The following is a 22,569-nucleotide window of genomic DNA, read 5'->3' on the forward strand; positions in this document are numbered from 1 at the left end:
AATATTTTTGTTAATTGATTATTTTTATCTTAGTTTTGTGCAAATATTCGTATTTTTAAACATTTGATTTCGATATGGAAAATAAACGAAAAAAATACGCGTGTAACTACTAGAAAAAAAATTATCTTCGAACATAAAGTTAATGAAACCAAATAGATTGCAAAGGTGATTGGCAACAATTTCTTTATTTTACGGGGTGTCAGTAAAGGGATGTATATTTCTTTAAAACTAAAGTAAGCTCATAAATTTTCTTATAATATAATTTTTTTGAAGTTCCAAAAATGTTTATTTTTCGTTTGAGAAATACGAAATATAATATAAACTTGTATTGAGAACTTGAACTTCCCAAGTTCATCCGGGGAAATCCCCATACGGGGAAAATGATTTGTTTACTCCAAAATTGATCCGAGGTGTTTTAATTTTTTCTTCTAGTCATTTTCAACGTAGCGGCATTTTGTTTGATTATTAATTTTGTAACTTAAATACAGGATGTTGGTTTTATATTCTGATCTTACAGACGCGCTGACAAATTTAGTCCGCCATTTCTAGTTTAGTCTACCAACTCTAAGTACCAATATTAAAACGAATGGATTATCATCACATCATCAAAACTCAGATGTAATGGAAGATCACAATAACATAGAAAATTCAGTGGGTGTTGAGAACTAAACAAACAGAAGTAACAGAGTCGCGAAGAATAGAAAAAGAGGACGAAAACGATAATTCGTTGATGCTTTCCCTTTTCGACGTATTGTTAGGGTACATCACCAATCTGCAAAAAACAAAACTGATGATTCCCAATTGCTGATTAAAAATGAAAAACAAATAATCGACAACAGTGGTGAAAATTTGCTGATCACAATGAAACATCCTTCAGTGGTAGCAGATTTACTCATTTAAAATGAATCGGTGAACAGCGTAAAGGAGAGGAGGACAGGAAAACATTATGAATGTGGATGGTGGATTGTATACAGGGTGTAATCGATAAGTATGTGCAGGCGATTATGACGTTATTATTGCAGGTATCAAAAAACTTAAAACTGATATCGAAATTACTTTACCTAATGAGCAAAATGACAATAATAACTTTTTAAAATTATAACGAGAAATATCTAAAAAATTTACTTTATACACTCCCATATCAAAACGGGAAAATGGGACTAGTAGAAGTTAAATGTCTAATTCCGGCAAAAGACATGAATGCGGAAGATGCGGTTAAAAAAAAATGTAATATTTGAAATACAATGCAAAAAATAACACTTTTGTCATAGATAAGAATCATGACTATTTTTTCCAAATCCAGGGACAACTAAACGTTGCAGAAGCAGAAGTCTACTTATTTGCTGTTTGGATTGGAGTGAATCATTCGTTAAAAATAGAATATATAAAAAAAGTATGTAACGTTTAGGCAAAATAAAATGATGGACCATTATCAAGATTTTACATAAATTGCCTACTGTCAGAATTGATTGATTCGAGACTTCAGCATTCGATGTCCATCAAGGACCCATCCTATATCATTCAAGCGATTGAAAAAAACCAGAGATAAATCCAGTGCAACCGATAAAGCATCAGAATGCTAGCAAAAGATTTATTAGGTTTATCAATATAAATCTAAGTATATATTATACATAATATAATAAATCTGTAGAAGACGCGAAGACTGACATCCGCGCGGACGGAGTCGCGGGCGGAAGCTAGTCAGAAATAAATATCTTTTGTTTTCATTTGCGTATTTTTCTATTTAACAATTTTTTAACACAAACATTACATTTTTTTTATTATATACAAAATTTGTTTATCCGTTTTATTAGTTAAACTGAACAACTTTCACTAAGAAACTTAGGTCGAAAAAAATGTATAGAGTTTTGCATTTTGTATGGAAAGCTTATTTTTTTTTATATTTCGTCCAAAATTTCTTTGTAAAAGTTGATCAGTTATATAAACATGAAGTTGAAGATATCAATAGAAAGTATTCGCAAATTTTGTGTACTGATAAAAAAAAAATCACCCGGTGTAATTTTCACGAAAATTGTTTCAAATTGTCATTTTTGGTACTTATTACGAATATTAAATTATGCATACGAATGATTTAATTTTTAAAAATTAAGTGGAGCAACTTTCCCTTAGTACATTTGTATTATTTACATATAGGATGACAGGATGCATTTGTTTGCACTACTAGACCAAGCCCTTAAGATACTGTTATATTTTGTGACGCGAAATTTTGTGGATCATTTGTAACAGGATGGCGGTTCTACAGGAGTCTTAGTACGCAATGACAAAAAGAAAAATGATGGTCCGAACGCTGATACCGGATGCGTTAAGATACTGTAATATAAAATATAACAGTATCTTAAGATAAAATATTATAGTATCTTCACCGTGTGTGACGCGCTTAATAGTTGTATACTAAACTAGCGGTTAGTTTGATTCTGCCCGACTCGACACAGGGTAAAAATAATAAAATGTAGAGTCGATGTTACTAAGGAATATTGAAGCTACATACTGGTTAAACAATTTCAAACGTCGAGAAGTTTGGAAGATTATTTGATAAAAGATATAAAAATAATTGTTATTTGTTTATTTTTACGTACATAATGGTACTTTTATAATTGGTAGTAATAAATAACGCATTGATGACTAGAATAAAATGATGGGCTGGTATATAGGTACCTAATAAATGTGTACACTGTATTCTTCTATTTCACGCTGATCTTCTGGGATGGTGTTATTCCTTATTTGATGCGAGCTGGCCCACTTCGTGCAACTCGACTCGCACAAAATCTCTAAATTAGGAAAAACGTTTTTATTATTAACTATGTATATGTACTTATATGACAAACATAATAAACATAATTGTAAATAATAAACATAATATCTGATGTAATTATTTTCACAGTCTTCAATTAATCAATTCAGAACTATTGATCCTTAATATTTGACTTTTACCTACGCTTTAAAAATAATATTCCATACTTTAGGTACGAAATATAGAAGAAAATATTCATCTATTTCCGAAGGGACGTCCCTGGAGGACAGCAAGTTACGTGGTCGCTGGAGGCTGTAGGAAATATGATAAGGAATACTGAACGCCTTACGCAAAACACAATTTAATTTACAATAACTTTTTAGGGGAATACTTATAATAATGCTGAAGGGCATGGTTACGGTTTATCTTGTACCACAGATAATATATAACTGTACTAGTACTTGTACGAACAAATTAATTTTATTTGTTTCTACTCTTGCAGCCGTATTGAAAATGAATACGTTAAGGTACAGCCTACTAATACTATAAAAGGAAAAGTTTGCGGGTGTATCTGCTTGTTTATTTGTTAAGTGCATATACACAAACGTACACACATAAAATACATATTTACCGTACATTCTTCGCAGATAAAATACAAGAGAAACAGCACACACGCTCCGCCGACGAGCAATTTCAACAAAAAATGTTCTTCGCTTCAGGCTCCAACAAATATTAATGTAAATAAAACAAGCGAAGTGATAGAACGGCCAAAAACCGCTACAAATCTTACACTCGATTGTAATGGATATTTATATGCCTTGTCGCGGGGATTTGTACGCGTGAAACGATTGTGGATTATGGTAACTTTTTTATGACATTTGTGTGTGGAAGAATAGGAAAAAAACGTCTGAGAGGCGGAAGTTGAAGTTATTGTACCAATTTTTAGGCTACCAACATAGTTTCTGTAAAATGTCGCTAACACTACAAACTATATGAAGGCCTATAGAATAGACGATTGGTCGCCCCTTGGTTGCGACCATTCGACTATTAAATGAACATTATGGCAAAAAAATGTCGTATATGTGTTGTGTGTGTATTTTTATAGAATGTATTTTTACTGCTTTATTCAGTAATACATTTGCCATCTCTACCTTCTCTACATAAACTACTTTTCATACTACCTACTTCGTTCATGCAATTTTTGTAAAAAGGGATACAAAGATATAGATCATAATATGAGAACGTTACATGTTGATATTTGCGACTTCATCCATATAAAATCTTTATACATATATATATAAAACTCAAAGGTGACTGATATAGTGATCTATCAACGCACAGGCACAGCCCAAACCACTAGACGTATCGGGCTGAAATTTGGCATGCAGGTAGATGTTAGGACGTAAGCATCCGCTAAGAAAGGATTTCCCGAAAAACGCGGATGCACGTACAAAGTCGTGGGCGGAAGCTAGTTACCAATTTAAACCCTTGTAGCGTAAATTGACGCATTTATTCAGTTTCAAACACTATGAAAATATAAATAGCAATTATAATAATTGACTGTAATTATAAACCTTAAAAAAAAATCTATAATCGCGCATATTTTAATATAAGTTAAATATTTCGCGCAACTCCGCACAGGATTAAGCATTCTTCGCTCATCTTTTATGTATTTTTTAAACTCTTTCCAAGTTCTTGATTAAATTAAGTCGCTTCTGGGTTAAGGGAATGGTTATACTTTAGCAGAAACATATTTTGCGAACCACATCTGTGACTGGATGTAAATATAAAGTTTATTTGACAACCGGAGTCAATACATCTGCCTCTCCGTGTAAAGAAACGCAATATCCAACATAAAAGATAATATTATGCAAGTCGAAAAACAAAACACCTCAAAAGTAATTTTTACTCTTTTTTTACTCATTATTGTAGCGTCAATTTATATTTATTTATTTATTTATTTATTTATGGAACACACAACAATAAATACACATTACATTATATATAGGATGACATTATCTAATTACATAATTGTATCTTATGTATTTATCAATTATAGGTGTACACAACATTCACATTAATAACACTTATACAATTAAACATAATAGAAAGAAAAACATAATCAATATTCTAAACGCTACTGGAAAAACTGTGAATAATTTGATGCTTATACTGTGCGAGGGATCCGAAAAATATATCAAGATCTGGTAAGAGCATTATTTGTTGGTTATAAGTAGCACATATTCTCGATAATGGAGCATGTTTGCCTAGGTTAGTTTTGCAAACCGGAACACAAAAAAGGTGTTTTATCGGTTTTCTGGGAAGGCGATACGGTATCTGAAAAGCGATGTTAGAAATAATGTCCTCGCAGACAATATCATCAATATTTTGCTTAAAATTTAAATTTTGATATTTAAAATTTAAAGCAATGCACGATTATTGATTTAACAATGTTGTAACTAGGTATAATGGTATAATGGTTTTATCTGTGGTGTTACTTACAGTTTTATATTTGTACTCATGGATAGAACCCATTAAATAACGTTATACATATTAATACCCAATTAATAGCAAGACTGGTAACAAAACCTCGACAAATAAAGCGTTTGCACCTGATCCCAAACCGAGCGTTGATCCCGTTGAGACTAATAGAAGCATTATGTTACAAATCGATGGGCTCATTTACCGTCAATATCATTTAATGGTGTTGATGGGTTTATTAACGTGGGTTACTTATTTATGTTTCCTATTTTTAATATATAATTTTTGGAATATAAAATGTTTTTATTCTAGCTATTAGAATTTGTGGTACCTACTTAGTCACTTTCAGATTTGCAACTAACTTTATTTTGGTCATGATTTATTACTTACTAAAATCTTTGCTATATGAAACACACTGCTATTGACTTTTTCTCTACTACAAATATTCTTAAGAAGACAGATTTCATTTTTTCTTACTTTGTTTGTTAAAAATAAACTTAAAAACTACTTAAAACTGATTATCTAAATTGCCTCGTGGAAGATACATAATTTAGTACTTATTTGTCCCGGTTTAAGCTGAAACTCCATTCACCTTCCTCTATATACTAAACGATACGATAAAGTTAGATACGACATATACTAAAAGTTTCTATTATTAACCTATTACTATGTCTGTCAATTTATAAGCAGGTATGAAAAATATAAGTGTGAAAATCTTCGGCAATTCTTTCATATAAATTATTACAAGATAAAAGATCCCTCGAGCCTCCAAGGCTGCTCTTTAAGCCCGTCATGAAATATTCTAAAAGAATAAAATGTTATTTTTATTATATTATCTTATTATTTCAATTGTGTCTGTTGAATCTTACAAATGAAGAACATGACCCAGTGAGGTATGGGGTAAGTACTTTCAAGGTTTTAAAAGGCTGCTATAAAATATAATAATATTATACAGGCAGAATTATTTTACTAGAGTAATAAACAATATGTATAAGCAGGGAAAAATCTAGTCTGTATTCATAATATTAAAAAACTAATATTTTCTGATAAAATGCTATCTAATAAACCTTAAGTTAGTTATTTTCATGTAGCAGCGAGCTTCATTACTACAATATTACGAAACTTCAAAAAATAATGTTCTCTAATATTAAGTTCTTGTTAGGTCTCATTGTGATACCTTTGAATAGTCTGAGGAATTTACAGGTATCGATTTATCATTCAAAGTGAAAGGTAAAAGAATTTCCAAGTGGTTAAACATCACAACGATCTTTATTCTCATTCAAATACTCTATTTGAGTTAAATATTATGTGTATTTTTTCGTCTGTTATTTATTCGATAGATAAAAAGACCTGAAGGTTAAGAAATGAAGGAAAAATGTTATAAAAAGAGATCATTACGTTATACGAGCATAATATAACGTGCCTACGCTGTACGCATAAAATATAATGTTTCTTTAACAAGTATATTATTGTAAGTTAGTAGTTAGGTAAGTATGAATAATGTTTTTGACATCGTAATAACGACTCAAGACTGAATTTTGGACACGAGAACCAATTTCTACTGTAGAGTATGCCCGAAAACATAAGTGCTATACAATGTATTAAATAAACAAAATACACAATGTAAATTATTAAGTGTTAAATTTAGCAGTGCAAAAAATAAGAAAACTACTGTAATTCTAAAGTTTTTAAAATAGGTCAGTCTTTACCTTTCCTATTTCCCTACATTTACCCTATAATTATTAGGTATTTTAAATACTTGAACCGTAGCCTTAAATTACAAAGGGAAATATAGTTAAAACCAAATCATGAAACAGAGGATGTCATGTAAAACAGGCAGTCAGTAATTGTATAAATTTAAGCATGTTTCAAGTTAATATTTACACACGACGAGTAATTTCAATTCAGCATTTTGCCATCGTAATAACAATCCTTCGACGAGCTTCGTCGCCTCATAATTTATTCATTAATATTCACATTTCACTCGCTTGAATTATGAATAACTCTTAACATACAGCGTCTATTACTCGCTTGTTACACAAAACGTGTACATGTAAAAATTATGTACGAATTATGTACAGTTGATAAATGATTGCTTACTGAAAACAAAGATCAAATTTGAAAAATATTTATTAACTGTAGTATCCAATGAACAAAAGAAAATAAATGCAGCCAAGTGAAACGCATTTATATGATATCTTTGACGTAGACTCTTGTATACTATCGTAGCTACTTCAGTTTAATCATTTACATAAAATTATACTGCAACGTAGAGCAAATCAGATACAAATATCTAACACAAACAGCACAAGCACAAAGCTAAACTCTCTGCAAGGGAATGAGGATTTAAAGATCCATTTAAAATTGAATACGAGCCGAATCTGTGAACCTCGCTTCGCCGGTCAATGGTCTAGATTCCGGAGCACGCTACGAGATGAGCCGCTACGAGCTGATCCGCTACGAGCGTACATGGGGTTCATAGTAAAATAATAAATTTACTATGAAAGTTCGAGCTCGATAAGGACATCTTACCCGCAGTCCGCATTGTTATTCATCAAGCGACCTCTTTTGTGGCATTTTGGGAGCGTTCAGTGCCGCATCGCGCGTCCTTGTCCCACCCACGCTGCTCACGTAAGATGGAGTGAAACGGCCGAGTGCGTGAACGTTGCGCCATGCAATACGCGAATCCTTTCTTCCGTCCCTGTCTGTCGCGTTGGCGATTATTCCGTGTGACAGGGATGGAGTATGGCGCAACAGTTGTCGTGCATGTACTATCGATCGGGAGACGGCCACGTGAGGCGCCCGTCGGCCTCACCGTTCACCGCAGCTACCTTAAAAATCCTATCAAACGGCAAGCAATACATCTCCTCTTTCTTCGATCAATTCCAGTTCATAGCGAAACAAAAACAGCAATGTATGGCATTGGTAGAAACGTCTCGATTGAATGCAATAATTGCTTTATTTGGTCTCGCAGCTCTCGTAAAATAAAAGAGAATGAACTGCCAAGGTCCGTTACGACGCAATACGCATCGAGCCATCAAAGCGAACGTCCTCTCTGTAACGTTGTATTCAAATGCTGCATCTAATTTTCCCTCTTCTATAAACGAAGTTTATTGATGTCGATAAAGTTGTTATGAAAGGTTTAATTTGATTTTCTTGAACAGAAAAGAAAATTCTTTAGAGGTTTTCATAAAATTTTACTCACAAAGGGCGTGTTTATTCGTCGTCTTTGTTACTTCGAGCTGGCTTTTAAAATTATATAGCGCTTTATATAAATTACTTTGTGCTTCGTTTAATAGCATTGTACTTAAAATTATGTTTTTATCATTATGTGGGAACTCACCCACACTAATGTGGGAAAGTACATATTATGTAGTTTGAAATGAATTAGTTTAATGGTTGAAATTAGTAAAACAATTATATCTGTCGGTTTGAAGTTTTGCGTTGATATTATTATTTTAACAATAATTCTAAATAAAAATAAAATAAATAAAATTGTTTTATTTCAGGAAATGTCCCTTCCCATATGCAAGTTACAAATTACAATCAAAATAAAATACAATAAAATTAAAGATAATTAGAGCATCATTTATAGTTTAAAATTAAAATTTAAAATTTAAAATTTAAATTTAAAATTTTAAAATATAATGTATATTATTATTTATTGACTCTTACGAAAAAATCACGAAATATATCATTTTTATTACACATTTACCCAGACTCTACATTATGAAGACTTTTATTAATTTATCACCATGAAGACAAGCACAAACAAATCGATAAGCTTATATTCTTTGTTAGGCAATGTCATGGTAATGGTACGACAAATAGCCAATCTACGTGGCTAGGGCTATAAAAGGTAGTCATTATGCTAAGTGGTTGCTTTACAAATACCTTGATGTGGAAGGTATGATTAGAAATTGCTTGTTATTGTTTATGTGTTTATAAAGACTGTAAAAGTGTTTTTAATGTTGCAGAAAGACAACTGTCTAGGACACGTGAGTAATGAAATGACTGCTGCAATATTTATGAACATTAATTCAGCTAGTGTGATATGTAATTGCGGTTTATTTGATGTTTTTTTTTATTCTAATATCGATTAAATAAAACGTGAAAAATAGGATCATTGATATAATATGTGACCTGCCTATTAAATCTAATATTACTACACTCTAAAATCAACAAATATGTGAAATTTTTTTGCATTGCCAATACTCGTAATAATCTATTTTCGTTTTAATATACCAAGCTTTAATATACCAATAATATTGCATAAAATAATAGATCTTTATCTGTAATAATCTTCTCTATAAACTAAGATTTAATTTCCAATTTGTATCTAAAATACGTAATAGACGGCACAGAGGCAATCGTAGATAATGTAGCATTTGACGTAGCACGCGAATCCGTAGCACCGTAGCCTTGTAAGTTACATCAGTTCAGCAGTTATATAATCATTAAATGGAATCTAAAATAACTTGTATAAATAGACAAAAATGTTAATGGATTTTAATATACTTATATCTGTAGTGAATAGATAATCCATACTTATATTATAAATGCGAAAGTAACTCTGTCTGTCTGTCTGTTACTCAATCACGCCTAAACTACTAAAACAATTTGCATGAAATTTGGTATGTAGATATTTTGATACCTGAGATTGAGAAAGGACATAGGCTACCTTTTATTGCGAAATATGTGCCACGGGCGAAGCCGGGGTGGACCACTAGTAATGATATAAATACTTCTTAATTAATTGTATTTTAATTTCTTATGTTTCTACCTGACGTGTTTCTTTTAGTTTTCAAGACTTGGCGAAGCGTTACGACACTTATTTTGATGTCTTTTGAAAATGTGTATTAATTTTATAATTGATTTTTCAAGTTGATTAATTTATAATGGAAAGGAATATTGCGAACACGAAATGTCGTTTGCGTAACTTAACGAAGACTGAGCCTTATTCCCAAAAAAGCGAATATTTATTACATGCATCTATTCCCTTCATCCACTGATTAGCATCTATAGATAAACGAAAGTAGATTTGATACTTGACTTCAATTTTTACAAAAAACGGTCACGTATAAATTTCGATAATCCCATAATTATTGAACGCAAAGCCGGGGGAAAAACTAACATGATACGCATTGTCATAGGAAGCCAAATGGCATTCGCAGGAGCGCGTCGTACTGCGGCACTAAATCCAATATAGTAAGCGTATTAGTATGCCTTACTAGTTTACTGACCCGGTTTGCTACGTCATTGGTAATCATTTGAGGACCTTTACAGTGTCTTTTTTATATTATAATCGAGATGGTGATTCGCCTGATGGTAAACGATCACCACTATTGAACATTTGCAAAGACAGATCCCTGTAGGTAAATGTGCTCCCCGGTTATAAGAGTAGAAACACAGCAGCATTCACACACTTGATGCTACTATTTCACGACGATCTTCTGTGAGGGTGTGGTGCGAGCTGGCCACCAAAGCGTGTTTCGTAAAAAATTGTATTAGGTACAGGTTTGAATACATTCAATCAGCCTGTGTTTTTTAATTTATTTTTATCTTAACACAAATTCTATTATATATTATAATCCAAAAAGATGAAATAATATTTTTTTACGATATATTCCTAGCCGAAGAATAAAAGCGATTCCAACAATTATGTTCTTGTTTCGATTTTGTTCTTATTAGAATAAGAATATATTAACAAAAAAACGTTTTAATAAACTTCTCTATGTTCATGTGTTGAAGAGTTATAACAATGTTTAGAACACTATGTCAATCTTTATAAAAAAGAAAAGAAATAATACAGCAGTTTTCTTAGCAAGTTATCCTCAAAATTCTCCCAAAGGAACGGTTCATTTTCCGGCATAAAAAGTAACTTATGCCATTCAGCGACCCTTACGAATTTACGTAAAAATCTTATTTATAATATCTATTACAAGCTTGGGTTAAAATTTAAATCGATCCAACGGCATAGTTATGATCCCTACTTTTTTCATTTTTCATAGTATAATGTGCACATAATTTCTAATTTTCTATAACATAAAAGATACATTTTATTACTCTGACGATTTTATTTTTTCTTACTTTATAAGTCATTCAGTGATTAAATGAAACAAGCAAAATAAATAAAACACGTTTTGAGAACATCAGCTAAAAGTTAAAACATTGCAAAACTTCCAAATTCTTTTGAAATAATATAAACAAGCGAATTTCTTGTGAATTAGCTATCTGAAGCAATTCGGTTATTTCAGAAGGGCCCATAGCAACAATATTAGAAGGTTTCGGGCTCGACGGACAAATATTACGTTCCTCCGAGATTTGGGATAAAAGAAAGATTTTCCTCAAGATTGTTTTGTTTTTCCAACGCTTTTACATGACACATTACATACTTGAACCGGGTGGCATCGCTTTTCTCTGTTTGGATTGCGTTTTTATTGAAAGCTAGCTTTTTGTTGGTGGATTTGATCACGTGTCTTTGTTCTTATATTTTTATTCTAGTAAGGTTTTGTAAAAAAAAATATACACTATTTTAAACTCCTCCTGCTATAAGTGGATATTATAATGTGAGGTATGTATTCTTAAAATTTGTAGTTGTAGCTATAGTATTAAATACTATTTGTGGGAGTGATAAACATCCTCATATTATATTCTTAAGTTAATTTATTTTTTGCTTAAAATAACCTTGCATTACTAAATAACACTTCTCATACTTACGACGTGACACTAACCACGATCTACCCTTTCAGCGTAATGTAATAAATGAAAAAGTAATATCCACATGGAGGCTCAACCATAAAACTAACCGTGGTTTACGGCCCCTCGTTAAAGAGTTGACGGCGGTTTACGGCCGGTTCTCAGTTAATGCACTTTATGTCAGAACTATAAAGTGACCGCACTCTTTCGAGCCCTTTCTGCTTATGTGTACGTTTTAAAATCGATTTACATTAGCTACGAACAATGTACTAATATTGTTTAAAGATTTTTCATTTCATAAAAAAGAATGTGTGCCAAGCACACGTGTCAGAAGTGTAACTTTTTTGGCAAGATTCAAAGATACTAAAATCGTCGCCTGACTGTATGACGTGACGGAACGGATGGATGGAACTACATCTATAATAACACACAACATCGCACAATAAAAGATAACTGGATGCAGAATATATTTTTACATTACCAAGAACAAAATCAACCAAAGAGCAACCAAACTAACAAGAAAACATAAGACACGTGTGTGTGTTTGATTGTGTTTTTTTTTTCAACATATAATTATAATGTCAGTTCATGGGTAAGGGAGAGCGAAATGTTTAGTTTATGTCAGCAGCCAATAAAGCCGTGTGTCCGGGGAGCTACAAACTTGATTTAACTTTAAACCATTGCCTTTTCACAGCCGTTTTATGGTATCTGTGATGCGGTGAAATTGTACTTACTGATGGTGAAATAGGAAAAAAAATGGGAAAACTTTATTGTTGTTTTTTAATGTCCTCTGGTTACTGTTTGGTTGCTTTTGATTAATAATAAATTGAGACAAAGAAATTCGTGATAACAAAGGCCTTATCAATTGTATTCTGGATGACAACAGGTGGAAGCGTCTTTATCTGTTCAAACTATCTCCTATACTAACATCATATGATAAAATCACTCCGTTGCGAACTTAACGAAAGACAAACAAACACACATTAGCATTTATATTCACATTAGTAGGTAAGGAAGGAAGGATAATAAGGATAGATTAAAACAACATGTTAACTCATAATCAATTTTATTTCAATCTGTTCACATACACTTATTTATTTTGAAACATTTTCATTCAATACAAAAAATCCTTTTAATCATAAAATTACCGTCCATAATCTAACCAATAATGATGCAATTAATCAATAAAGTGTCGGCTGGAGTAGAGCTATCAAGAGAGTGCTTGAGATGAAGGCAAGAGGGTCAACGGGCCGTTTGTGAGCCCTCCTCTAACGTCTGACACTAGTTCGTAGCCTGGCTCTACTTGTACTTACACTTTTATATAAATGGTATTTACAAGATGTAGATAAAATAGCAGTTTGGTAATTTTACGCTAGTATTATAAAGATGATTTATTTTTGGAAAGTTTTTAAAGAATGGCACCAGGCGGGATTCGAACCCACGTCTTTCTGCCTTTCCGGGGCGACGGCTACCCTCTCCGCCATCACATTTCTACTTATTTGTTAGGTAGGTACGATTTAAGTCAAAAACTAGTGTATCGATTTCAAAACCTATTTTTACATTTTAAAATAATTAAATACGATGTATCTAAAATTAGATACACTGCCGCTTCATATAGCATAAGTGCGATTTAGTTTTTATCGTTTATACTTTATAGTAATTAATATATTATGCAAGTAATTGTACAATTAAATCAGAAACACATACTTTAGCTTTCCTTTTTTCAATCCTACATAATTCTTTAAAAACCTCGCAATTCATCAGTTCAAGCAGTGTCCTTCAAAGGGTTTTTTGAATCTCTTTAATCAGATAAAATGCCCATATCTTACCTTTCGAATATCCCACATATTTTCATCACGTCAGTCAGCTAATCCAAGCTTAGCGGCCAATCTCAACCCGATTACTATCGATCCCATGAATCTTGGAAGAATTTTATTTCATTTGCAACACGGTATGCCCATCGTTCTTATGTTCAAGATATTAAGTATTATCAGAATGTTCCTTTTTTATGTGTTATTATTGTAAATCTAAATTTAGTTATCTAAATTTAGATTTAAGAAAATGTTATTATTTACATGTAAGTAATATGTTTGAATAAAATAATTTTTATAAAGTGGTATTTTATTTCATATAATGCAAAATTATAAGTTGTTAGCCATTTCCGCAATAAAATCTCTTTATACAGGGTGTACCAAAAAGTAGTGATGAACGGAAGCTGAGAGGTAGAGGACCTAAAGGGCTATCCGAATCACCCCCATGTATGTGATGCGATTTTTCGTATTTTCGGAGTTATGACGTTTTTTTCAATTTTTCACCTATCGCCGAGTACGATGATATTTTCACTCATGCTGACGTCAATGATTGCGGAAGATGCTTGATTTTTTTTGTGTGCTAAGCTGAAAGATAGGCCAATTCAGTATGGTAACATTTACTATCGTTAGATCTTTGAATGGAATAAAAAAAAGAATTAAATGGCAAGAAAGATAAAATTACCCAGTATGTTCACCACTTCAAGGGCTCGTAAAAAAATAAAATCACATAAAAAAAGTTTTCCGTTTGACTTTTAAAAACTTGCTCTATCTATCAGATAGCTACCCTGAAAATTTCATTTAATTATTCAGAAGGCTTCAATCGAAAAATTTAAATCTAAATGTGGTAAGTGCAAAAATTGAATTAACTTGATGATCATTAAAACCAATAAATAGGTGTTTAATTACCAGAAATTTTTAAAATAACCCCGCTGTTGCTCAATGCAAGTGCGACATCACCGTAAAAAGTTGTCTTTTAAATGTCTGAATGCCCTTTTATCATTTTTAATGGTTTCTTCTGCTACTATGAATTTCCGGGTTATTTCGTCCAAATTGTGGCATTTTCTCAAGTAGCCGAGGTCTTTTTAGTATTCCCATTGAAACAAATCAATGGGGTTTAGGTTGAGGGACCGTGGAGGCCAGGCTTTAAGGCAGGCATCACCGGCGCATGCGCAGGCTGCAACGACCAATCCATCTTTCAGGGTATCTTTGCCCTTTAGCCTGGCCTGCACGGTCCCCGGACATAAACCCTATTGATTTTTTTCCTTGGGGATACTACAAAGACGAGAGACTGCCACAATTTGGACGAAATAACCCGGAAATTCATAGTAGCAGAAGAAACCATTAAAAATGATAAAAGGGCATTCAGACATTTAAAAGACAACTTTTTACGGTGATGTCGCACTTGCATTGAGCAACAGCGGGGTTATTTTAAAAATTTCTGGTAATTAAACACCTATTTATTGGTTTTAATGATCATCAAGTTAATTCAATTTTTGCACTTACCACATTTAGATTTAAATTTTTCGATTGAAGCCTTCTGAATAATTAAATGAAATTTTCAGGGTAGCTATCTGATAGATAGAGCAAGTTTTTAAAAGTCAAACGGAAAACTTTTTTTATGTGATTTTATTTTTTTACGGGCCCTTGAAGTGGTGAACATACTGGGTAATTTTATCTTTCTTGCCATTTAATTCTTTTTTTTATTCCATTCAAAGATCTAACGATAGTAAATGTTACCATACTGAATTGGCCTATCTTTCAGCTTAGCACACAAAAAAAATCAAGCATCTTCCGCAATCATTGACGTCAGCATGAGTGAAAATATCATCGTACTCGGCGATAGGTGAAAAATTGAAAAAAACGTCATAACTCCGAAAATACGAAAAATCGCATCACATACATGGGGGTGATTCGGATAGCCCTTTAGGTCCTCTACCTCTCAGCTTCCGTTCATCACTACTTTTTGGTACACCCTGTATAACTAGATATTTCACTTAAAGAGTCTATTTATATAACGTAGAATACTTGAACGTAAGAACATCATTATTTGACTCAGTTTATATGCAAAGTGTATACAGCAATGAAATCTTTTATTTCTTTCGCTTGCAACCCTCCGCATTATGCCAAGGTACTTCATATCTGCACTGAATTATTTAAATAACCTACATTAAAACAAATATTCTTAGATAGCTTTTAAAATGTAAATAGCTGCTTAAGTATGCAGCAAAGCAACTGAGAAATAAAAAGGAATACATTTCAATGCGGGCCGTGGGTGGGGTTTCATGTACTGCACTGTATAGGTACCTAGATGTGTATAACGGATAATGTAGCAAGACGTTACGTATATATTGTGTGGCTTGATATGCGTGAATTTTCTTCAGGATAAATCACGATTATCATAAGAAAATCTTGAAGGTTTAAAAAATAGTGTGAGAGTAAAGTACCTAGATAATCCTTTTAGTTATAAAATAGACCAACATTTAAGTTATTAAAAATACCTATGTTACATGTACTTTCTATAAGCAAACGAGTTCATAATCTCAGACTGAGATTGAAAGGCAAGAAAACATCATCCAATAAAAGTATTCCTTAATTTTTTTGATTTCTAACAAAAAAAGAAACAGCTAAATTAGGCTCACTAGTTCTACATTTTATTCTACGCTTCCAACTTATAAACTCCATCCCTGAGGAAGAAACAATAATGTTAACAAACTTTTAATACTGCCTGCTTCACTTAACTTTTAAATGAGAAAGTTAAGGAAATATTTAGAGTTTTATCGTAATCAAATGTATTATTGATATTTTATTAATTTTGATAATGTATTTTGGATCGATTTCAATGAAATTTACAAAATTTAAAGGGTAACATAGATTAAAACATAAGATGTCCAATGATTACGTGTAAGGATACGCTTTACTTGATTTTGCACGCAAGTTCGGGTGAAACCGCGCGGAACAGCTAGTCAACGTATAATGCTGTACTGTGGCTACAAATTGCTGACACCTTAGTTTGGGTTAATACCCTGTGGGCTGCGGCTTTCTGCCACAGCCGCCTGACGCTTCCACAAATGTATACAGATAGATAACTAGGATGATAGTGCTGTTTCTCGTGTATTTGTGAGGAGAATGCATTTATTTTGTTGCTTTTATTTAAATAAAGGAAAAGGGATTAAAACTTACATCATGACTATAGTTATAATAGACAAAAAGTGTTTAAATAACCCTGAATAGTACAACTCAATCGAACAAATCTTGTACTACGAAAACTAGATGATTGACTTACAACATATTAAAGACTAGCTGCTCCGCGCGGTTTCACCCCCGTGGCTCCTCTCCTGTTGGTCGTAGCGTGATGATATATAGCCTATAGCCTTCCTCGATAAATGAGCTATCTAACACCGAAAGAATTTTTCAAATCGGACCAGTAGTTCCCGAGATTAGCGCGTTCAAACAAACAAACTCTTCAGCTTTATAATATTAGTATAGATATTCTTTAACATACCTATTATCATTGATTTTAACACGACACAAAGTTCGTTACATAGTTATCTACATCTTAATTTCTCATTTATTTAGAAAAAACTAGAACAACACTGAAATCCAAATAATCTACATTATTTTTAGTTTAGTTGATAAATATGTATACAGTTTTGATCGTCTAGGTCACACTGCCCACGCACCAAAAGGTCAACATTTTATTTTCAGGATAAGCATCTATGGAGCTTTCATAGGTATATCATGAGGTTAGATACATGAAAATATTATGTGGGTACTATATTATATTATTATGTATAAATGGTTGAAATATGTAGTAACTTCAGGGGTGTTAAATAAAAATTAATTACATGATGAAATAAGTCACAACTTATTACAATAGAAACATTTTCGAACCCCTTCTATAATATATAAATTCGAAGATTACTCACTGTCGCTCTATGTGTCCCTTCTTCACAACTAAACCACTGAATCGATTTGGATGAAATTGAAATTATTCCATCAAGAAGTAGATAGCAAAGCATAACTTTATTTTTTTAACGCCAACTAAGGATCTATACTCCCGTACCAAATTGTTTGATTTAAATAAATTAAATAAATATCACACATGCATACTGATTAAAAATATTCTATCTAATAATATAAAAACACAAATAACACTAAACAAAAAATCCCACAAATACCACACACGAAAGAGTGATAACCTTGAATTACCATTTATAAGAACTCTATACGGTAAGAGAAACTTAAGATTTGAGGGAGCACAATTGTACAATAGCTTGCCTAAAGCAATTAAAGAATCCTCATCAATTACTATTTTTAAAAATAAGTTAAAGACATACTTGACTAATTTCGATAGCTGATTGTGTTATACTAACTGCAAAATTGTTATTTCTCATATGTGTAAAAGTCAAAAGATCATTGTATTGTTCTTGTTTATTTTATGAGATAAATAAAGTTCCTTAAACCGAACTTATAAATCCATATTATGAAGTGGAGATTACGTCTGCTATGCAGCTTAATTTTTCAGCAAAAATGTATAATATTCACTGCAAAAAATAGTGATACTTACTCGTCTATTTTACCCATACATTATAACTTCCTCACTACACAGGATGGCTTGGCAATATTTCCTTCCCCATAAAAATGTGAATACTTATACATACATAAGATTGTAAATGCAATCCTCAATATGAAAATCCTATAATAAAATATATGATTCGATGATCTTAAACCACAAATCTTGGAATAGAAATTGCACGACATTATACCTTAATGTCGTTTTTCTTTTTACAATGTGATAACCAAAGCCTGGTAAAGTTAAAAAAATATTAGAAACATACTTTAGATAAGTATGTCAGATATAGATTGAGGAAGTCTTGATAGAGTCAAAGATAGAAGATAGATAGTCCTTTTAAATAACTTAATATGAAATGAAATGAATAATACACAATGTTTTGTAAATACTTAAATTATACAGGGTGTAATCGTTAAGTGTGCACAGGCGATTATTCTGTAACTATTGCAGATATCAAAAAACTTTAAACTGATATCGAAAGTACTTAACCTAATGAGTAAAATGGCCATAATAAATTTTTGAAAATAAAACGAGAAATATCCAAAAATGTTACATTAAACGCTCCCATACATTTTATTTCCCATACATTTTGTATTCATAGCAGATTATCGAAGTGACGTCCTCATTGTGCAATACAATGAGGAGCTCTATTTGCAGTTTCGAAATGAAGTTCCCTTCAAATTTGCGAAGTAATTTAAGCAGAAAACCAAAAAAAGAAAGAAAAAGCTAAAATCTTTCATATTAAATGTACTAGGTTGATCCAAAAGTAATGATAATTGGGTATTTCCTGTGTACAAAATATAAAATAACTGTTTTTTGCTTGCTCATGTACTCACTAAGTTATCACAAAAAAATCATATCAATAGGCCACGTTTCCAAGTATTTACATTAATTTGAATGTGAACCGTGCGTGCCAGAATTTTTGCCGACAAAAAGAAGAAACAACAATTTGACATTTAGAGGGTGAATTTCTAAATTCTTAATGAGATCAGGATAATTTTTTGGCACGAGTTTTGACCATGGTTATGCTGAAACCAAGAAACAATTAATGGCCTGGATGCGAGCTTCCAAAGTGACGATGAAGAAATTCAAAGTGAAAATTAGTGGGATAGATTAAAGCGGCAGTTTTTTGGGGCGCCGAAGGAATAATTTTGGTGGAATATTTTAAGAAGGTAGCCACTATGTTGGGCTCTTACTACACAGACCATATTAAAAGATTGCGGTAGGCTAGTAAGGAAAAGAGACATGGCAAACTGCGGGTTTGAATGTTGTTTCACCAAGACCACGCACCAGATCACAAAGCGTCAGTTGCAATGGCTGCCATTCAAAAATCGGCATTCCAAATGCTTGAACACCCACCCTGTTTGTTAGATCTAGCTCCTAGTTATTTCTATCTCTTTCCTCGGCACAAAAACACCGTCTTAGCAAAAAATTTTAAGACGATAGCGAAGAGATGGCCGCGTTGAGGGGTTTTTACGGATGAAGTCAAAGTTTTTTTTTTCTAAGTTTTGGAAAAAAAATATCGAAGTATATTATCTAGTTAGAAGACTATCCTAGCGAAATATTTTAACTGTAATGACCTGGTTTAATATTGATTATAATTACTTTTGGATCAACTCATGTACCTGGGATAGTCATATCTCATACTAAATGTATGGGAGGGTTTCAAGTGAATTTTTTAGATATTTCTCGTTTTATTTTTAAAAATTTATTATGGCCATTTTACTCATTGGGTTAAGTACTTTCAATATCAGTTTAAAGTTTTTTGATATCTGTAATAGTTACGGAATAATCGCCTGTGCACACTTAACGATTACACCCTGTATAGGTTTAAGTATTTTTTTTAATAAGCTCGAAAAAACGTCTTCACATAGTATTCATATACACGAACTAAAATACATGTAATATTTATCAAAACACGATATACTAATATCGTTCATTGTTCGCACATCTCGGGTCGTAGCTAGCTACAAACAGCCACTTTGCTTGCTTTGTGTCGCAATTTACATAAACTCGGAGCCATTGTTTCAATTCCACTTATTGTTACGCTAAACGCTCCACCTTAGTGCGAACAAGTCGTTTTAGTTTCATGAAAAAATCGTCTATTCGTATTATAATAGTATATGTGATGTTTGCATAAATATTGAGTTATTTTTTATGTTATTGAGGTGAAATGGGTAGATGATAATTTTTATTTGAAGTAGTTAAAATGTTAGCTTTCTTTTATCTGTGACCTGCTATATTTACCTATCGTCATGCATGAATTACCATTAAAAATATGCTGAATTACTGCTACCTTCATAGTATTAAAATAACAAGTTAAGCTCCTCTTAAATACAAACCATTTAGCGCAGAAGTTTTTATATCCCATAAGCTTTCTACTTGCTGTTTCGTAGCGTTTTTAAATAACAAATGACGTCACAGAGGCAAAGCATACGAAATTAGGTCAACTTGCATGACCTGCAGTCTTGAGCTCACGAAAATTTACATTTCAAAATGGGATCTTGTTCATATTATGTATGTATATTAGTTATTTATAACTGCTTTAAATAGCGTATGAATTCATAAAATATTGTTGAGGTTTTCAAATGTTAAATAGGTAATTTGAGCTATATTTGAATTAACGAATATTCACGTGCAGTAAAATTCCACTAAAGTTCTTTTTATCTGTAAAAGTAGAATGTAGTGTTAGAACACAATAAAAACTATGCTTATTGTATCAGTATAAACTTGTATGTAACATATTGGATATAGATACAAATAACACACCAAGTAAGTAAAAAGTACTATCAGCAGTCGACATCATAAGAACTACGGCGAAGTTGCTAACATAATAATCACAAGTTGATCCCAATGGCGACTGATTTGCTCGAACTGAAGCAAGTAATATCGTCACACAACTCTTTGATCTCAAGAGCTACTCCTACATTATGAAAGCCCAACCATCCACATTGTCTCGGTGACCTACTTTCTGAAATCACAATCCCAAACACGCCGGCTTATTTGTTAAAAACTCATTAACTCAAAGAACATTGTCAAACAAAACTAAAAATATTTCATGAATATCGGAGTGCCCCCCCCCCCTCCCCTGGTGGGGGGTAATTAGACTAGTTGGAGGATGGAGGCTCTTCTCCCAGCTAATGAGTATACTGACGACAATGCTCAAACTTTAGCGACTTCTGAATATATTATAGAGGTTATAATTAGCTGGTCATGTTATGTAGTGTGGAGTGAAGGTTTCATTTGCGAGCCCATGGGTGTCATCTTGTAACTTTGCACTCTGCGGTTAGTACATAATTTTCATATTTTTAATACTGTTTTGAAACAATTTGTGACATACTTCCATCTATGTTTTCATTTTAATGATTAGTGCTTTGTCTGTATTATAATTTAATATAACTAAAATATTATTCAACGTCTGTTCATTAATGTAATGAAAATGACCAAATATGTATATTTGAAAAATAAATAAAGTAACTTAAGAACTTCATACATTCTTCATATTCTTAAAACATATTAAAGCACTAAAACTGTGAAACTTTATTTTATTTTAATCGACCATAAATTCAACATCTTAAAAGAATAACGATCGTCCGAAATTGGCCATAACATTTCTTTGTTCTTAGCACATCTCGCGACAAAACTTCACCAGAAAATAATCTGACGAAAACAGTTATCTCATACAATATGTCGTTGAGAATAATTACAAATTCATGCTTGTTCATACAACCGAAGCCTGAGTTAGCAAGTGAATAATTAACGAGAGGCGACCGGCATCCTGGACAACCGGGAAAGCGTTTTGTCAAACTCTTTAATTGTTTAGTTTTCATTTGGAGAGAGGAATGATAAAATTGTTTGTATAGAAATGTCGCATTGGAACACCTGTTTAGTTATGTAATTAATCGAAGTAACAGCATATTATATTACTAAATAGTTACAACTTACAAGTTATAGTTTTTCTAATCAGTATATTATTTATTCTAATTATTTATTTGTGTAGAATTTTTTTATATGATCCAACAGCCAGTAGAGGATGGTACCTAGTCTTAAGAATAACAGCTTGCTTTTGCTGAAGATAAAATAGGTTAATAATGTTATATATGTATAAGTATTAAGATATAAGACAAATCTATATATATATATAAAACTCAAAGGTGACTGATATAGTGATCTATCAACGCACAGCCCAAACCACTGGAGTCTGGACGTATCGGGCTGGAATTTGGCATGCAGGTAGATGTTAGGACGTAGGC

This window comes from Colias philodice, chromosome 14, assembly GCF_061535455.1.
Source record: "Colias philodice isolate Cphi_HAF_F1 chromosome 14, ilColPhil1 Martin Lab GWU primary, whole genome shotgun sequence".
Taxonomy (NCBI): domain Eukaryota; kingdom Metazoa; phylum Arthropoda; class Insecta; order Lepidoptera; family Pieridae; genus Colias; species Colias philodice.